The following is a 15933-nucleotide window of genomic DNA, read 5'->3' as shown; positions in this document are numbered from 1 at the left end:
TAAATAATTTATCTGGAATGTGTCAGATTGAATGTTTTAGGATATGTTTCTGGCTTTCTTTGGTAGAACGTTTAGAAAGTAAAAGCTTTGTTATCTTAGATTTCTCAACTGTCTGCCATTAAGTGTCACAAGATGTATGGACTAAACATGGAGGCGGCTGGAGAATCAGAGTCTGAGAGAAATATTTGAGATCATCACTGAAGTGAAACAAAGCCTCAAGGCTACCCAATGTTCTAAGGCCTTGGAACTGAAAAAAACATAAGAAAAGATTTTGTTGGGCCACAGCTGCTACTAAATGTTATCCAAAGAACTGGAAGCCTGCCCAATCTTACTCTTCTCTACCCAAAAGGAAAGACTGGTTCCTGAAATTCTCATTAAAAAATGGAATCCTTTCGGTTAGGTTGGCATTGCTGTTGGAAAGAGGGTCAATCAGCCTCGGAGGACCAGGCCCAGACTTGGGCTTGGCATTAACCTTCAGTAGGATTCATCTGTGAGGGGCCTGGCTGGCAGTTCGCTGAGGGAATGAGGCACCGCAGACGGGAATCAATGCCTCAAAGCCTGGGGGGAGAAAGATCTGGAGAACTATAGCTCTGAGGGGCGCTCTCTAGGGTGGAGGTGATCTGCAGCCCTTTGCCACTTAACTCTGCAGGGGGCCAGCTCTTGTTGCTTCTAAGCGATTTATGACATATGCCAAAGTGCAAAATATAACTCCCCTCATTAAGAATCTTAACCAATGTTAATGCATCTTGTCCCAGGCTTCCGCATGTGTCCATACGGATGTTTTGGACATCACTTGTCCTTGTCCAAGCTAAGGTAGGAGAGGTGGTGTGTCAGCTTCTCCCAGTGTGGTGACCTACAGGCCTGGAAGGCCCCCCCCCCCCCCCGCCAGAGCATATTGTGCTGGGAGGTCACGGGTGACAGAAACTGCTGGCCTCTCTTTCGACAGCCCACAGGGAACATTCGCACCTCTAGCACTTTCTGCACAAAGCGGTCCATGGTAGCAATGCCCTTGTGGGCTTCAGAAGCTCTTCCCTGCCCTACTTTGTAATTCACCTTTCTGTAAGTCCTCTGCGAGTCCAGTGAAAGATCCAAACCTTCCTGCTGCCTCTGTTTGGTAAGCAAAATGTTTAAGTTTTAGAAATTCCTTAAAAAAAAAAAACACCCAAACTCTATTTAGAAGTAAAATAGCGTTAGCAGAAGCAAGCATTTACTCTTGCGGATACGTGTTTGGGAAAACGTATCAAAGCATTTCTTTAGGATTTGTATCAGTTATGCCAAGCTTTGTAAATTTGCCCTTTTGAAAAATTAAAGTTGGAAAAATCACGTGTTAAAGGAGAACAAATTATTTACACCATTTTTCCTGAGTTGAATGGTAGCACAATGTAGTCAAACATAGCTTTAACCATTTTTTTGTGTGATTAATTCGTGAGTCTCTGGTTATAGCTGGCTGAATGTTTCCCCCCCAAATAATTAGTTTTGAGCATTAATAATAAGCCTTTGTCAACAGCAATTGCTATGACTTTATTCAACTGCAGTAAGGCCCTGATAATAGATTACACAATTAACTTTCTGCCATTGAAATAAATGAAATATTAATGGTTTAAAAGACTCCAATTGGAATTAAGTTAAAGCACATTAACTTTTTCCAGTTTATGACCATACTATACTAGTTTAAATGTATTTTTCATTATTTGAAATCTTTTTCTCGCAGCACACCGTGATGGTTGGAGAATTAAATGACACTGAAAATTCAGAAGATGAGGGGAAACAGATTAAAACTGCAAGCACGAGATGAATGAAGAGAAAAGTCGTTTAGGTAAGTCTCTGGGTAGATGTTCCCTTAGTAAGCTCTGCGGCAGAAAGGGGGCACATCACTTCTGGGGGGCTGGAGGGTGGGGAATACTGCAACCGTCACATCATCTATCTGAAATCGCATAGTTCCTTTGAGCCATAGTGGTTTCCATTAAAATGGGAGGTTAAGAAAATAAGCAAAGATAATCAAGCAACATGGATCCTTTTATGTAACAGTGTTCCACAAAAATCTCAATTGATTTCACTAATTTAAGTGTCACAAAACAATTAGCTTTGCTTTCCCATCTCTCTCTCCCAAATTGTGGGTGCATCTTAATTTTTCCTCATCATGTTTATAAAGAGTGTTGATATTTCAAGTACACAATTAGTGTTATAATTACCACCATTGTGGGTAAAAAAAAATGTCATCTCTTGTCCATTTTTTACAGTTATGTGTAAATTGTGGAGTGTAGGGTCATTTGGGGAGGGGAGGCTAAAGTTAGGTCCCCAAACTAGAGAAGCTTATCTCACAGAGAGGACGCTTTACTCCACACTGAATGTTCTAGTCCTTTGCCTCGCTAATTCAGAAGAGCATTTGTTCACCAGGAGCTCAATCCCAAATAAGTTTCCGAATGGGAATTCTTACAACACTTTTGGCTGAGGCTTTTAGGTGATTGGTTATAGTGTCCAGAGCTTTGTTCACATCTTCTTCGCCTTTATTCACATCTCCTGGGCTCGGGAGCCATAATGGGTTGGACAATGAAACTTTGTTTTTACGAGAGGAGGAAGTGGTGAATCTTTTTTAAAGAAGAAAAGGTAAAACAAAATACCAATTCCTGCTTGTACCATTTATTTTTTTTAAAGATTTATTTATTTTAGAGAGAGAGAGAGAGAGCATATGAGCGAGTGGGGGGAGAGGCAGAGGGAGAAGGAGAGAATCTCAAGCCGACTCTGTGCTGAGCATGGAGCCTGACATGGGTCTCCGTCTCAGGACCCTGAAATCATGACCTGACCTGAAACCAAGAGTCAGATGCTTAATCTGCTTAACTGGCTGAGCCACCCAGGTGCCCCCACTTATACCATTTAAATGGAAGTTTTCTCCAACTATAAGAAGAAAGTAGTGGAAACTAAATGTGGATTAGCTCTCAGATAATAACACAGAATTGCTGATATTTTTAGGAGGGATAATGGCATTGTGCTCATGAAGAAAAATGTGCTTATTTTTAGGAGATATGTGCTGAAGGGGTAAAGTGTTATGATGTTACAACAACTTATTTTCAATATATATTAAAGACACACAAGAGATAAAGCAAATGTGGTAAATATTAGCAGTGGTTAAATTTAGATCCCCATATATGGGCAGTCATTGAACCTGTAATTAAAGGTCTGTGTATCAGTTGGAAATGTTTCCGGCTGCTCATACTAGAAAGCTCAACTGACAAAGACTTAAACTTTAAGAACATTTATTCCTTTACTGAATAAGAACTCCAAAAGTCATCCATTCAGGGTTGGTCCAGCAACTCAGAGATGGCAGCAGGATCCCAGCCACCCATCTGCCTTGTGACCCTCCACCAGCTGCTTTCTGACATTGTCATTTCATGATTGTGAGGCAGCCTCTGTGGCTCTAGGCATCGCAGCCATATTCAAAGACAAGGGGGTGGGTAGGGAATGGCAAACCAAGCTCTCGTCTTGCACTTGCCTCTTTTATCAGAATATGGAATCTTTCCCAGAAGCCCCCCAGAAACTTCAGCTTACACCTCAGTGGCTGGACCAATCCTAGCTACAGGGAGTCCGGGAAATGGCATCACAGTGAGTGACTTCATCCGTTGTGATTCATCCCCTTGCTCTGTCTCCCTGAACAAAACGGATGTCCTGTAAACAAGAAGAAAGGGAAAATGGCAGCAACTTTCTATTTGTTAAACAGATGACCCTTTTCTCTAGAGGGGAAAGTGTTCTGTTTGAGTAGGTAACAGAAATGATTTTAGATGAAAGTAAAACCACCACTCACTCTTCACTCTATCGTGTTGTTGTTTAAGAGAAAGATAACTGGTGTCTAAAAAGAGACTTCAGGTTTCTTATCTTTCTACACATGGTCTCTTCAGCCCAATGCGACAGAAACGTTTTAACCATACATGAAAACTATCTTTCGTTTCACTTTCAAGTTTGATAATAAATTTCAATGCACAGTGTACTTTTAAATGTTGTTCTTGTTGGATAGACACTCTGCAGCAGAATAGAATATCTACTACTCATTATATTATTAGCCAGAGTTGACCCAGTGTCCTCTACATGGCAGGCTCTGTAATAGGTGGGCCCCAGGTTCTTTCGTTCATGAGGGAAGGATGTGCCTGGCTGTTACGAAAAGTCCCAATTGAGTCTGAGTTATCAGACTTAAGAAAGAAGGAGAGAACTGGAAGCTTTTGGCAACTGTTCTAATTTCTACTTTCTCCACAGTCTGTATGAGGCCAATATAATAGGATACTCTTGACATCTGGGTTCTTCAAATGGAAACCCACTTATTGACCATAGCAAATAATCGTTATAACTAGAGTTCCCTCCTGTCCTCTTCCCTATCCCTTTGTACAACAGTAAGTTTTCTTTTTAGGAAGGATGGGCACACTCACTGCAAATGCATTCGAATGAATTCCCAGACCAGTGATAGCCACCTAACCACCACTGGGATCAATCGTCATGCATCCTTTGAAGGTGCAGAATTGCATGGCCTGGGCTCAGAAGGTCTTTTAGTGTCCAGAAGTCCCACCTCACTACAATGGCCCATTTGCCTGATGATTTAGCATCTGATATTGATGGCCGGCACTGTGCTCGAGTATACCATGGCTGGCTGTCCCGTTTCTGGGTATTCTCTGCCATGTGATTGTGACATTGATTGCTACATGGGGGTTCTGCTGCAGGGCTGGCTTGGAGCAAGCCCAAGAGCACCCGTCTTTACTACATCAACCAGGCCTACCAGGCTCCCTGACTCAAGGATCTTATTGGGGCTGCACCAGTAGCCTGTGGCTTACCCGTCTCCCTGCAGTGACCCCTTGGAGCCGTCCTGTCTCTAGTAGAAACCACATGACTGTTCTACCTCCAAAGTTAGATTTAATCCTTAGGTTAGATATTTTAAGTGATTTGCCCCAATCTTTTATATGGAACATTTCCTTTTAATTTAATCTTAATATAATATGAATATATCACTTTTTAAATAAGGGTTGATGTCCCGGAGAGGAGACTAGAGAGGTGCCGTGAGGAGTTGACTTTGCTGGGAGCAGACAGGCAGTCATAGGAACAGGAAGGAAGGCAGAGCATAGGTGTGGGCAGGTGTGGTGATGGGAACTCAAAGAAGTCCTCTTCCATTGCTTTTGTATCTTCAGTGACATAGGAAGCAAGATCACCAGCTTACAGTGAGGGTGGGAAGGATTTCAGGAAAAAGGAGAATTCAGGAGAGTGGGAAAGGACCCACTTATGGTTAGTGATTTGAATTTGAAGTGAGATCAGCCGGGCATGGGTAATATCCCACTGTGTAGACTCTGTCTCCTGGCTGGGCCAGATGGAAGATCTGCAAACATTCTAGAGAATTCCTGATGTGAGAGGTCATCTCCTAGGAAGTTCTTGCTACCAGCTAGGGGCCATGGGGCTGGCCTGGAATAGGCTGTGGGACCAGCCAGAGACCTTACTCTTCAATGGTTCCTGGAGAATTTGTCCAGTGCTGGGGTGGGAAATGGACAGCAAAATCCTGGTGCCTCAGGCATTGCTGAGGTGCTGAAGGACTGGGATGAAGCTGGAGAGAGGCCACAGGGCTAGTGGTCTCTAAGGTGTGAAGGGCCAAGGTCCTAGTCTTCTAGCTTTGGGGTGGGTGGCTGGGTAGTGTTCCTGTGTCAGGAGATGGTGGGTTCAACTTTGATGTCCTTCCCCAGCGCCTTATGCTGCCTTTGGGTTCCAGAGGGCCTCTTAAGTGACCTATCATAGTTCCTCCATGATTGGCTTGTGGGGTGACTCTATGGTACCCAGCCCCATCTAATCTGAAGCTCATCATAGTGGGTTATAATTCATTGTCTATTGTCTATTATCTCTAAATAACAGAAGAGTAAGAACTCTTTTTTTTTTTTTTTTTTTTTTACCCAGTGCCTGGCAAAATACCTGGAAGACTGTAGATGCTCATTAAATTTTGAATGCAAGAATACATAAAAGAGGGCAGGTATGCAGGCAGGCAGGAAGGAATAGACTTGGAATCCCTGCCACTCTACCGGGGATATGCTGGGTGGTGTTTGCAAAAATAGATCTGACTTGGTGGTAGCATCTATAGAAAATACAGCAATGCAGGCAGGTAGAGTGTTGGTGGGAGTTCAACAGAGCTCTCTAAAACAAAGAAGACACACTGGAGGTTGCAGGAGGAGACCACGAAGACTGGGCTGGGGGATCAGCTGCCATTTTGGAGAGAGTATCAGAAAGACCAGAATGAGCAGTGATGGTCAAGATGGGCAGAAGGGAAGTGGAGAGGGTTCCTAGGTGAACAGCTGTGGCAGGCTCCAGCCCCCAGCTCTGTGGGTATAATGGGTGTGTTGAAAAGGCCAAAGATGAGGCCCCCTGCAGCTGAGAATCCACAGAAGGGCACAGTTGACAATTCACCTCTCCTCCCTGTTCCTTCTGGGAAAGAGTCCCTTTGGACTCTGGGAAGGTGGTCCCTTTGGACCGCTGCATCCTCCCTACTTCCTACTCTAACTTTCATGCTTTCTACCCCAACCTCTGCATTTTCTTGTTTGCAGTTATGCTTTCTCTTTTCTCCAGACTTTCATGTCCATGGTTCTCCCGACTTAAAAAGCTATCTCTACCCTCGAACCTCCTCATGAGCTCAACTCCCACTTGGCACTCAGATTTTGCTCAGGAGTGACATCCACTCAAAGCCACTGTTCTGCCTTACCAGCTGGAGTTGCTGCTATTTCCATATTCCTCCATTACACTCCAGACCCCGTGCTTTAAAGCCTGGATTGCAGTGTGAAGGCACACTTCCTTCTCTGCCTCCATGTCTAGACCTGAGAAATGGGATGTGACTAAATATTCCCCTAGTGGTCACTCAGGGGAGTGAAGACTGCTTTGAAAAAACAGAAGCCCTGAGAATCCCCTAACGTGTTTAGTAAAACCAGGTGCTCTTCTGTTGCCTGTATTACTAGTTAGCACTGGGCTATGCTCTCAAAGCAAATTCACACCAAACAGGATTTTACTTTCTCTGAGTTAACAGCCAGATGTTATTTAAAGAAATATATATATATATATATATATACACACACATATTACTAGTTAATAATGTTTATCATTTGGATATATGTGTTTTAGGAGCAACTTTGATCTACCTCATGAGTCCAAGATTTTTGATTTATGTAAGCTATGCCTTATCAATATGGATAAGATCATTCAAATTGAAATTCCTGTATTTTGAATGGGTAAGGGAACCGGAATAGGCCATTAGAATGTCTCAAAATATCTGATACAAGATGCCTGTGTATTTTTGTTAGGAAGTGTTTTGAATTGCCAACTATAGCACATGGAGAGGAAAGTGCATAAAACATACATGTATAAGGAATGCTTATAATAAATAATTATAAAGTGAATACATGAAACCAGCCCTCAAATCCAATACTAGGGTGGGGCCCGCATGGAAGATTTGTCCCTCCCGGAGCCCTTCGCAATCACATTCCTTCTTCACCAACAGGAAAGAGCCAGGAGCCTCACTTTTCCTTGCTCTTCGGTGTGGTTTTACCACTGCTGTAGGCATCCCTAAATGAGATAGTTGGGTGTAATTCAAGTTTGGCTTGAGCATTCTGTAAATGCAATCCTACCATATATACTTGATTGTGTCTTCTTTTGTTTAACATTATTTTTGTTGTATGCATGTTGTTACAATTAGCCCTGGGTTGGTGCCTTTTGTTGCTATATAGAATTTCACTGTATAATAAACCACAAGTTATTTTATTAGTTTTTCCAAGGAGCCAAATTTTGGCTTTATTAAGCCTTTTTATTGTACCTTCATTTTTCTAGTTCATTAATTTCTGCTCTTACCTTTATTATTACTTTTCTTCTATTTTCTTTGGACTCAATTTGCTGTTCCTTTTCTAACATCCTAATATAGATACTTGGCTGCTCAAAATCAGCCTTTCTTTTCTAATATCTGTATTTAAGACTATAAACTTCTCTTTAAGCAGTATTTCAACTGCCTCTATCAAATTTTGATATGTTTCGTTAAAAATATTTTGTAATGTCTTCTGTAATTGCTGGCTTGACCAATGGATTATTTTTTAAATATATTTAAAAATTTACAAACAGATGAGGAATTTCTGATTTTTTCTAACGGACTTTCAGCTTATTTGTCTTGATGTCTGAGAATGTCCTCTGTGTGGTTCAATATTTTGAAATTAAGATTTGTTATACAATCCATTAGGTGGCCAATTCCTACAAATGTTTCACGTGCTTTAAAAGTATGTGTATTCTGATATTTCTGGGTACGGTGTTTTTTCTAAAACCTTTAAGTAGAATACACACACACACACACACACACACACACACACACTGTATATATTTGTCTTGTTCAATCAGTTCCCAAGAGGCAGGTTGTGAGTTAAAAATCTTCCACAATGGTTGTCTTTTTCTTCTTTTAGTTCTACACATTTTTGAGTCATGTATTTTGAGTTCTTGTTATTAAGTACATACAAAACTGGAATGTTTATATCTTCCTAGTGGATTGAGCCTTTGTCATTATGAAGTGATCCTTTTTTTCTTAGGCAATGCTCTTTTTTCCCCCCCTTTTAAACTCTACTTTGATACTAATTTAATGACAAGAATTCTTTTGGTTAATGTTGACATAGTATATCATTATCCATTTTTTCAATCTGATTTTTTTTGTTTTAATGTGTCTCTTGTAAATAATATCTAGTTGTGTATTTTATTTTATTTTTAAAGATATATTTTTATTTCTTTTAGAGAGGGGCTGGGAGGGACAGAGGGAGAAAGAGACAGAGTCCTAAGCTAGGCTCTGCACAGACCTTGGAGCCCAATGCAGGGCTCATCCCTTGACCCTGAGATCGTGACCTGAGCTGAAACCGAGAGTCAGACCCTCAACTGGAGCCCCCCTAGTTATATTTTAAAATCCAGTTTGTTCATCTTTGTCCTTTAACTGGAACATTTAAATTCATTTATATTTAATGATAACTAGTTATATATTTAAGCTAAACATACCATGTTATTTTGTGTTTTCTGTTTGGTTCATTATGGTTTTTTCTTCTTTTTCATCTTCTGTTCTTACCATTCTCCCCCTCGATTTGTCTTTCTGTGTTCTATTGTGGATTTTTCTTTCCACATATCTCCAGTTAACTGATTTTTCTTTAGTTATAATCTGCTATAGAACATATCAATTACATTTTAATTTTAATTTCTGTTGTTATAGTTTTCACCCCTAGAATTTCTTTTTTTGTCTTTTTTATTTATCTTTATTATGTTATGTTAGTCACCATACAGTATATCCTTAGTTTTTGATGTAGCGTTCTATGATTCATTGTTTGCATATAACACCCAGTGCTCCATGCAATCTGTGCCCTCCTTAATACCCATCACCGGCCTATCCCAATCCCCCACCCCTCTGAAGCCCTCAGTTTGTTTCCTCTGAAGCCCTCAGTTTGTTTCCTCTGAAGCCCTCAGTTTGTTTCCCAGAGTCCATAGTCTCTCATGGTTCATTCCCCCTTCTGTTTACCCCCCCTTTCATTCTTCCCTTCCTTCTCCTACCGATCTCCCTGCTATTTCTTATGTTCCATTAATGAGTGAAACCATATGATAATCGTCTTTCTCAGCTTGACTTATTTCACTTAGTATAATCTCCTCCAGTCCTGTCCATGTTGCTGCAAATGTTGGGTATTCGTTCTTTCTGATGGCTGAGTAATATTCCATTGTATGTATGGACCACATCTTCTTTATCCATTCGTCTGTTGAAGGGCATCTTGGCTCCTTCCATAATTCAGCTATTGTGGACAATGCTGCTATGAACATTGTGGTGGCCCTTCTCTTCACTATGTCTGTGTCTTTGGGGTAAATACCCAGTAGTGCAATTGCTGGGTCATAGGGTAGCTCTATTTTTAACTTTTTGAGGGACCTCCACACTGTTTTCCAAAGTGGCTGTACCAACTTGCATTCCCACCAAGAGTGCAAGAGAGTTCCCCTTTCTCCACAACTTCTCCAACATTTGTTGTTTCTTGCCTTGTCCATTTTCGCCATTCTAACTGGCATAAGGTGGTATCTCAATGTGTTTTGATTTGAATTTCCCTGATGGCTAAAGATTTTGAACATTTTTTCATGTGTCTGTTAGCCATTTGTATGTCTTCATTAGAAAAGTGTCTGTTCATATCTTCTGCCCATTTTTTGATTTGATTATTTGTTTCCTGTGTATTGAGTTTGAGAAGTTCTTTATAGATCTTGGATACCCGTCTTTTATCTGTAGTGTCATTTGTAAATATCTTCTCCCATTTCATGGGCTGCCTCTTAGGTTTTTTGACTGTTTCCTTGGCTATGCAGAAACTTTTTATCTTGATGGAGTCCCACAAGTTCATTTTTTCTTTTGTTTCTCTTGCCTTTGGAGATGTGTCATGAAAGAAGTTGCTGTGGCCAATGTTGAAGAGGTTGCAGCCTATGTTCTCCTCTAGGATTTTGATAGATTCCTGTCTCACATCGAGGTCTTTCATCCATTTGGAGTTTATTTTTTTGTGTATGGTGTGAGAGAGTGGTCAAGTTTCATTCTTTTGCATATAGCTGTCCAATTTTTCCAGCACGATTTATTGAAGAGACTGTCTTTTTTCCACTGGTTGTTTCTTCCTGCTTTGTCAGAGATTAGTTGCCCATAGAGCCGAGGGTCCATTTCTGGAGTCTCTATTCTGTTCCATTGGTCTATGTGTTTTTGTGCCAGTACCATGCTGTCTTTGTGATCACAGCTTTGTAGTATAGCTTGAAATCCGGCAATGTGATGCCCCCAGCTTTGTTTTTCCTTTTCAACATTTCCTTGGCAATTTGGGGTCTTTTCTGGTTCCACACAAGTTTAAGGGCTGTTTGTTCCAATTCTTTGAAAAATGTCATTGGTATTTTGATCGGGATGGCATTGAAAGTGTAGATTGCTGTGGGTAGCATAGACATTTTAACTATGTTTATTCTTCCGACCCATGAGCATGGAATGTTTTTCCACCTTTTTTGTGTCTTCTTCAATGTCTTTCAAGAGTGATCTGTAGTTTCTAGAATATAGATCCTTTACCTCTCTGGTTAATTCCAAGATATTGTATGAATTTTGGTGCTATTGTAAATGGAATGGATTCCCTAATTTCTCTTTCTTCAGTCTCATTGTTCGTGTATAGAAATGCAACTGATTTCTGAGCAACGATTTTGTATCCTGCCACATTACTGAATTGTTCTATAAGTTCTAGTAATTTGGGGGTGGTGTCTTTTGGCTTTTCCGTATTGAGTATCATGTCATCTGCGAAGAGAGACAATTTGACTTCTTCTTTGCCGATTTGAATACCTTTTATTCCTTTTTGTTGTCTGATTGCTGTTGCAAGGACTTCTAGTACTATGTCGAATAATAATGGTGAGAGTGGGCATCCTTGTCGTGTTCCTAATCTTAAGGGAAAGGCTTTCAGCGTTTCCCCGTTGAGAATGATATTCGCTGTAGGCTTTTCATAGATGATTTTTATGAAATTGAGGAATGTACCCTCTATCCCTACACTCTGAAGGGTTTTAATCAGGAAAGGATGCTGTATTTTGTCAAATGCTTTTTCTGCATCAGTTGAAAGGATCATATGGTTCTTGACTCTTTTCTTGTTGATGTGATCTATCACACTGATCGATTTGTGAATGTTGAACCACCCTTGCATCCCAGGGATGAATCCCACTTGGTCGTGATGTATAATCCTTTTAATGTACTGTTGGATCCTATTAGGTAGGATCTTGTTGAGAATTTTGGCATCCATATTCATCAGGGATATCGGTCTGTAATTCTCCTATTTGATGGGGACTTTGCCTGGTTTGGGGATCAAGGTAATACTGGCCTCATAGAATGAGTTAGGTAGTTTTCCTTCTGTTTGTATTTTTTGAAACAGCTTCAGGAGAATAGGTATTATTTTTTCTTTGAATGTTTGGTAGAATTCCCCGGGGAATCCGTCAGGCCCTGGACTCTTGTTTTTGGGGAGGTTTTTGATCACTGCTTCAATCTCTTCATAATAAATAGGTCTGTTTAAATAATCAAATTCTTCCTGTTTCAGACTTGGTAGTGTATAGGTTTCCAGGAAGGCATCCATTTCTTCCAGGTTGTTTAATTTATTGGCATGTAGTTGTTGACAATAGTTTCTAATGATTGTTTCTATTTCCTTGATGTTAGTCGTGATCTCTCCCCTTTCATTCATAATTTTATTAATTTGGGTCCTTTCTCTCTTCTTTTGACTAAGTCTGGCCAGTGGCTTATCAATCTTATTTATTCTTTCAAAGAACCAGCTTCTAGTTTTGTTGATCTGCTCTACTGTGCTCCTGGTTTCTAATCCATTGATCTCTGCTCTCATCTTCATTGGCTGCCTTCTCGTGAGTGGGTTAGGCCTGTTCTTCTGTTCCAGCTCCAGCTTCTTGAGGTGAGAATATAAAAACTGCATTTTAGATTTTTCTGTTCTTTCAAGTGAGGCTTGGATGGCTATGTATTTTCCCCTTAGGACTGCCTTTGCAGTGTCCCATAGGTTTTGGACCATTGTGTTTTCATTCTCATTGGTTTCCATAAATTGCTTAAGCTCATCTTTAATTCCCTGGTTTACCCAATCATTCTTAAGCAGGATGGTTCTTAGTTTCCAAGTGTTTGAGTTTCTTCCAAATTTTTCCTTGTGATAAGTTCCAGTTTCAAAGCATTGTGGTCTGAGAATATGCAGGGAATAATCTCAGTCTTTGGTATCAGTTGAGACCTGTTTTGTGACCCAGTATATGGTCTAATCTGGAGAAAGTTCCATGTGCATTTGAAAAGAATGAATATTCCTTTGTTCTGGGGTATAGTGTTCTGTATATATCTATGAGGTCCATCTGGTCCAGTATGTCATTCAGAGCTCTTGTTTCTTTGTTGATTTTCTGCTTAGGTGATCTGTCTATTGCTGATAGTGGAGTGTTGAGGTCCCCTACTATTAACGTATTTTTATCTATATGTCTCTTTATTCTGGTTAAGAGTTGGCTTGTGTATCTATCTGCTCCCCTGTTGGGGGCATAGATATTTATAACTGTCATATCCACTTGTTGGATACATCCTTTAAGAATAATATAGTGTCCTTCTGTATCTCTAACAACAGTCTTTAGTTTAAAATCTGATCTGTCTGATATGAGAATTGTGACCCCAGCTTTCTTTTGAGGTCCATTGGCATGAAAAATGGTTCTTCATCCCTCACTTCCAGTCTGGATGTATCTTTAGATTCTAAATGAGTCTCTTGTAGACAGCATATGGATGGGTCATGTCTTTTTATCCAGTCTGCAACCCTGTGTCATTATGGGAGCATTTAGGCCATTCACATTGAGAGTAATTATTGAGAGATATGATTTTAATGATGTCATATTGCCTGTGAAGTCTTTGTTTCTATAGATCGTAAATTTCTGTTCTGTATCACTCTTGGGGTCTTTTTACTTTTATAGAATCCCCCTTAATATTTCTTGTAGGGCTGGTTTGGTGGTCCCATATTCTTTCAGTTTCTGCTGGTCTTGGATGGTCCTTGTCTCTCCATCAATTCTGAATGACAGCCTTGCTGGATAAAAGATCCTTGGCTGCATATTCTTCTCACTTAGAGCTCTGAATATGTCTTGCCAGCTTTTCCTGGCTTGCCAGGTCTCTGTAAACAGGTCTGACGTTATTCTGATGTTCCTCCCTCTGTAGGTGAGGATTCTCTTCCCCTGTCTGCCCTAGAATTTCTATGTAGTTCTTTTCAAACTGACTCTGTCACTTTTTATGGTTTCCAATCCCCTGCTCAGATTATCAGGCCTGGCATTAATTTCTTTAAATATAATAATCACTATTATTTTATAGCCCATGTCTGATAATTTAAATGTCTGAAGTCTCAGTAGGTCTGTTTCTATTGTCTGTTATTTAAGATAGATCTTGCTCATGCTGTTTCATTTCCTTGTATGACTTATTACATTTGATCATGCCCTGGGCATTGTATTTAAAAATTAGTGTAGGAATATTTTGAAGCCTAAGATGATAGTGTCTTTCTTTAGAGAGGAAAGTGGCTTTTACCAGATACATAGTGGGCACTAGCCATTTGGGACCAGTTTAATGCAAGATCCAGGCTTGTGATGTTCTGGACCATCCAAATGAGGTGAGGCTGGACTCCAGGTCCAGGCGAGGATTGGCTTACTTGTGGTTTACCCTGTCTCACCCTAGGGTTGAGTTATATGGGATCTCAGCTTAAAGCAGGAACTGTTTTGTCTATGTCTCACCTTTGGTGGGCATGGACTTCTATCATCTGACTTTCTGATATGACCCAAACTGCAGAGCTGACAGAGTCAGCAGATGTCTCAGGGTGACCTGGGCTTGCTTCTTGGGGCTTTCATGTTCTCAAAAGCATTTATCTGATGTCTTCTCATGGGATTCTTGGCCCTTTGAAGCTTTCAAGATTTTAAAATGTATTCTGTCCAGCTTTCTAAAGTAGAACTACATTGCATTTTTAAAATGTCACAGCTGTGCTGCATAAATGTATAATTTTGACTTTCTGATTCTATGTCTTGCATATGACATGTCCTTTGGGAGAAAGGCATCTTTCTGGATTTTAAGTTTGTTTCATCTTTTAGGTCAATAATTAAAACATGCTTTGCTTCATCGCATTGTAGGGAGATGGAAGTTGACACTTTGCCATTTCTGCATTCCTGATAGAATTATATGAACACGATCTTCTCCTAACAGTAATGTTTGACTTAGTGGTGGCTGGCTCTGTGTTAATGTTTGGGGTCTTAATTGGTGATTGGATCGTCAGGAAACCAAGAAACAAAGGTAATACTCTTAACTCTGACACACAATTATGAGGTAACTTATGATCTCACTAGACTTTTTTGGGATTATTTTGTGAAATAAAATACAGATATGAACTTAATAGAAAGACAGCATAACTTTTAGAAACTAGAAAAAGTGCGTATAGCTTTATACCATTCTTCGGTATTATGTTTAAAACATTTTATTGTAGTCTTTAGATTCTTCCCATCACAGATTTTTAATATTAAACTCTTGAAAACATGCTTTCTTTTTAATCCTTTGATATAACCTATGTATGATATACTTGTGTTATTTTTTTATTAAAGACAGTTTCTATGTGTAAAAGATATCTTTTGTACCAAGTAATCTGTCTAAATTCGGAACTAGTATCTGGAGACTTAGTCATTCAAGTGTAGATATATTTTTAGCTTTTGGCTCTAATATCTTTTTAACCCTCTTATGCCAAGTAAGAATGTAGGATTTTTAAAGTTTTTCCTATTTTGATTGCTCGTCAACATTTCATTCCACCTAGGAGGCTTGGAAAGACATTCTTTGAAGCCATGTCATTGGAAAAGCTAACTTATGTAAAGTTGGTTCTTTGACCATATTTTCTTAAAAAAGATCTTATTTATTTATTTAAGAGAGAGAGCATACACGAGTGGGGGGTGCACAGGTAGCAGAGGGGGAAGCAGACTACCAGCTGAGCAGGAGGCCCGGTGTGGGACTCGATCCCAGGACCCTGGAATCATGACCCGAGCCAAAGGCAGATGTTAAACCGACTGAGCCACCCAGGTGCCCCAGTCGTTTGGCCATATTGATCACTTCAGTCACAGAGTACATCCAGAAGAGTGGGATGTATCAGTAGGAAACCTTTAAGTTCTCTGATTTGTCTAGTGTCCCGCTTTTCTTATAATTCTCCTCTCAAGTATGTTTTCATTTACTTATAAAGCTCAGTTGTTTTTTTTCTTTTGGTTGCGAAGGCTTTGCCTTTAGTGAGCATATGAGCCTGCTCTTCGCCTCCTCCTCAAGCCCTTGATTGCTGTTGAAAGCCATAACCCTGGTTGGCCCGGTGATTTGGTCACATGTAATTACTCTGCATTAAATGATAGTGTAGCCATGACCTGTGTCTTAAA

General features: G+C 40.1%; 1 long non-coding RNA gene across 1 annotated transcript in view; it reads left to right on the top strand.

Annotated features, from left to right (window-relative positions):
• The window catches only part of LOC113261317 (uncharacterized), a 45874-nt gene that overhangs the window by 24510 nt on the left and 5431 nt on the right, over positions 1 to 15933 (top strand). The window contains exon 4 of the long non-coding RNA XR_008956323.1: positions 1712 to 1816. This is a non-coding gene — a long non-coding RNA (uncharacterized LOC113261317). The remainder of the gene's footprint in view (positions 1 to 1711; positions 1817 to 15933) is intronic.

Source organism: Ursus arctos, unplaced genomic scaffold (assembly GCF_023065955.2).
Source record: "Ursus arctos isolate Adak ecotype North America unplaced genomic scaffold, UrsArc2.0 scaffold_3, whole genome shotgun sequence".
NCBI classification, from domain to species: Eukaryota; Metazoa; Chordata; class Mammalia; order Carnivora; family Ursidae; genus Ursus; species Ursus arctos.
Note: the sequence above shows the minus strand (reverse complement) of the source record. Positions and strands in the feature narration are given on the sequence as shown.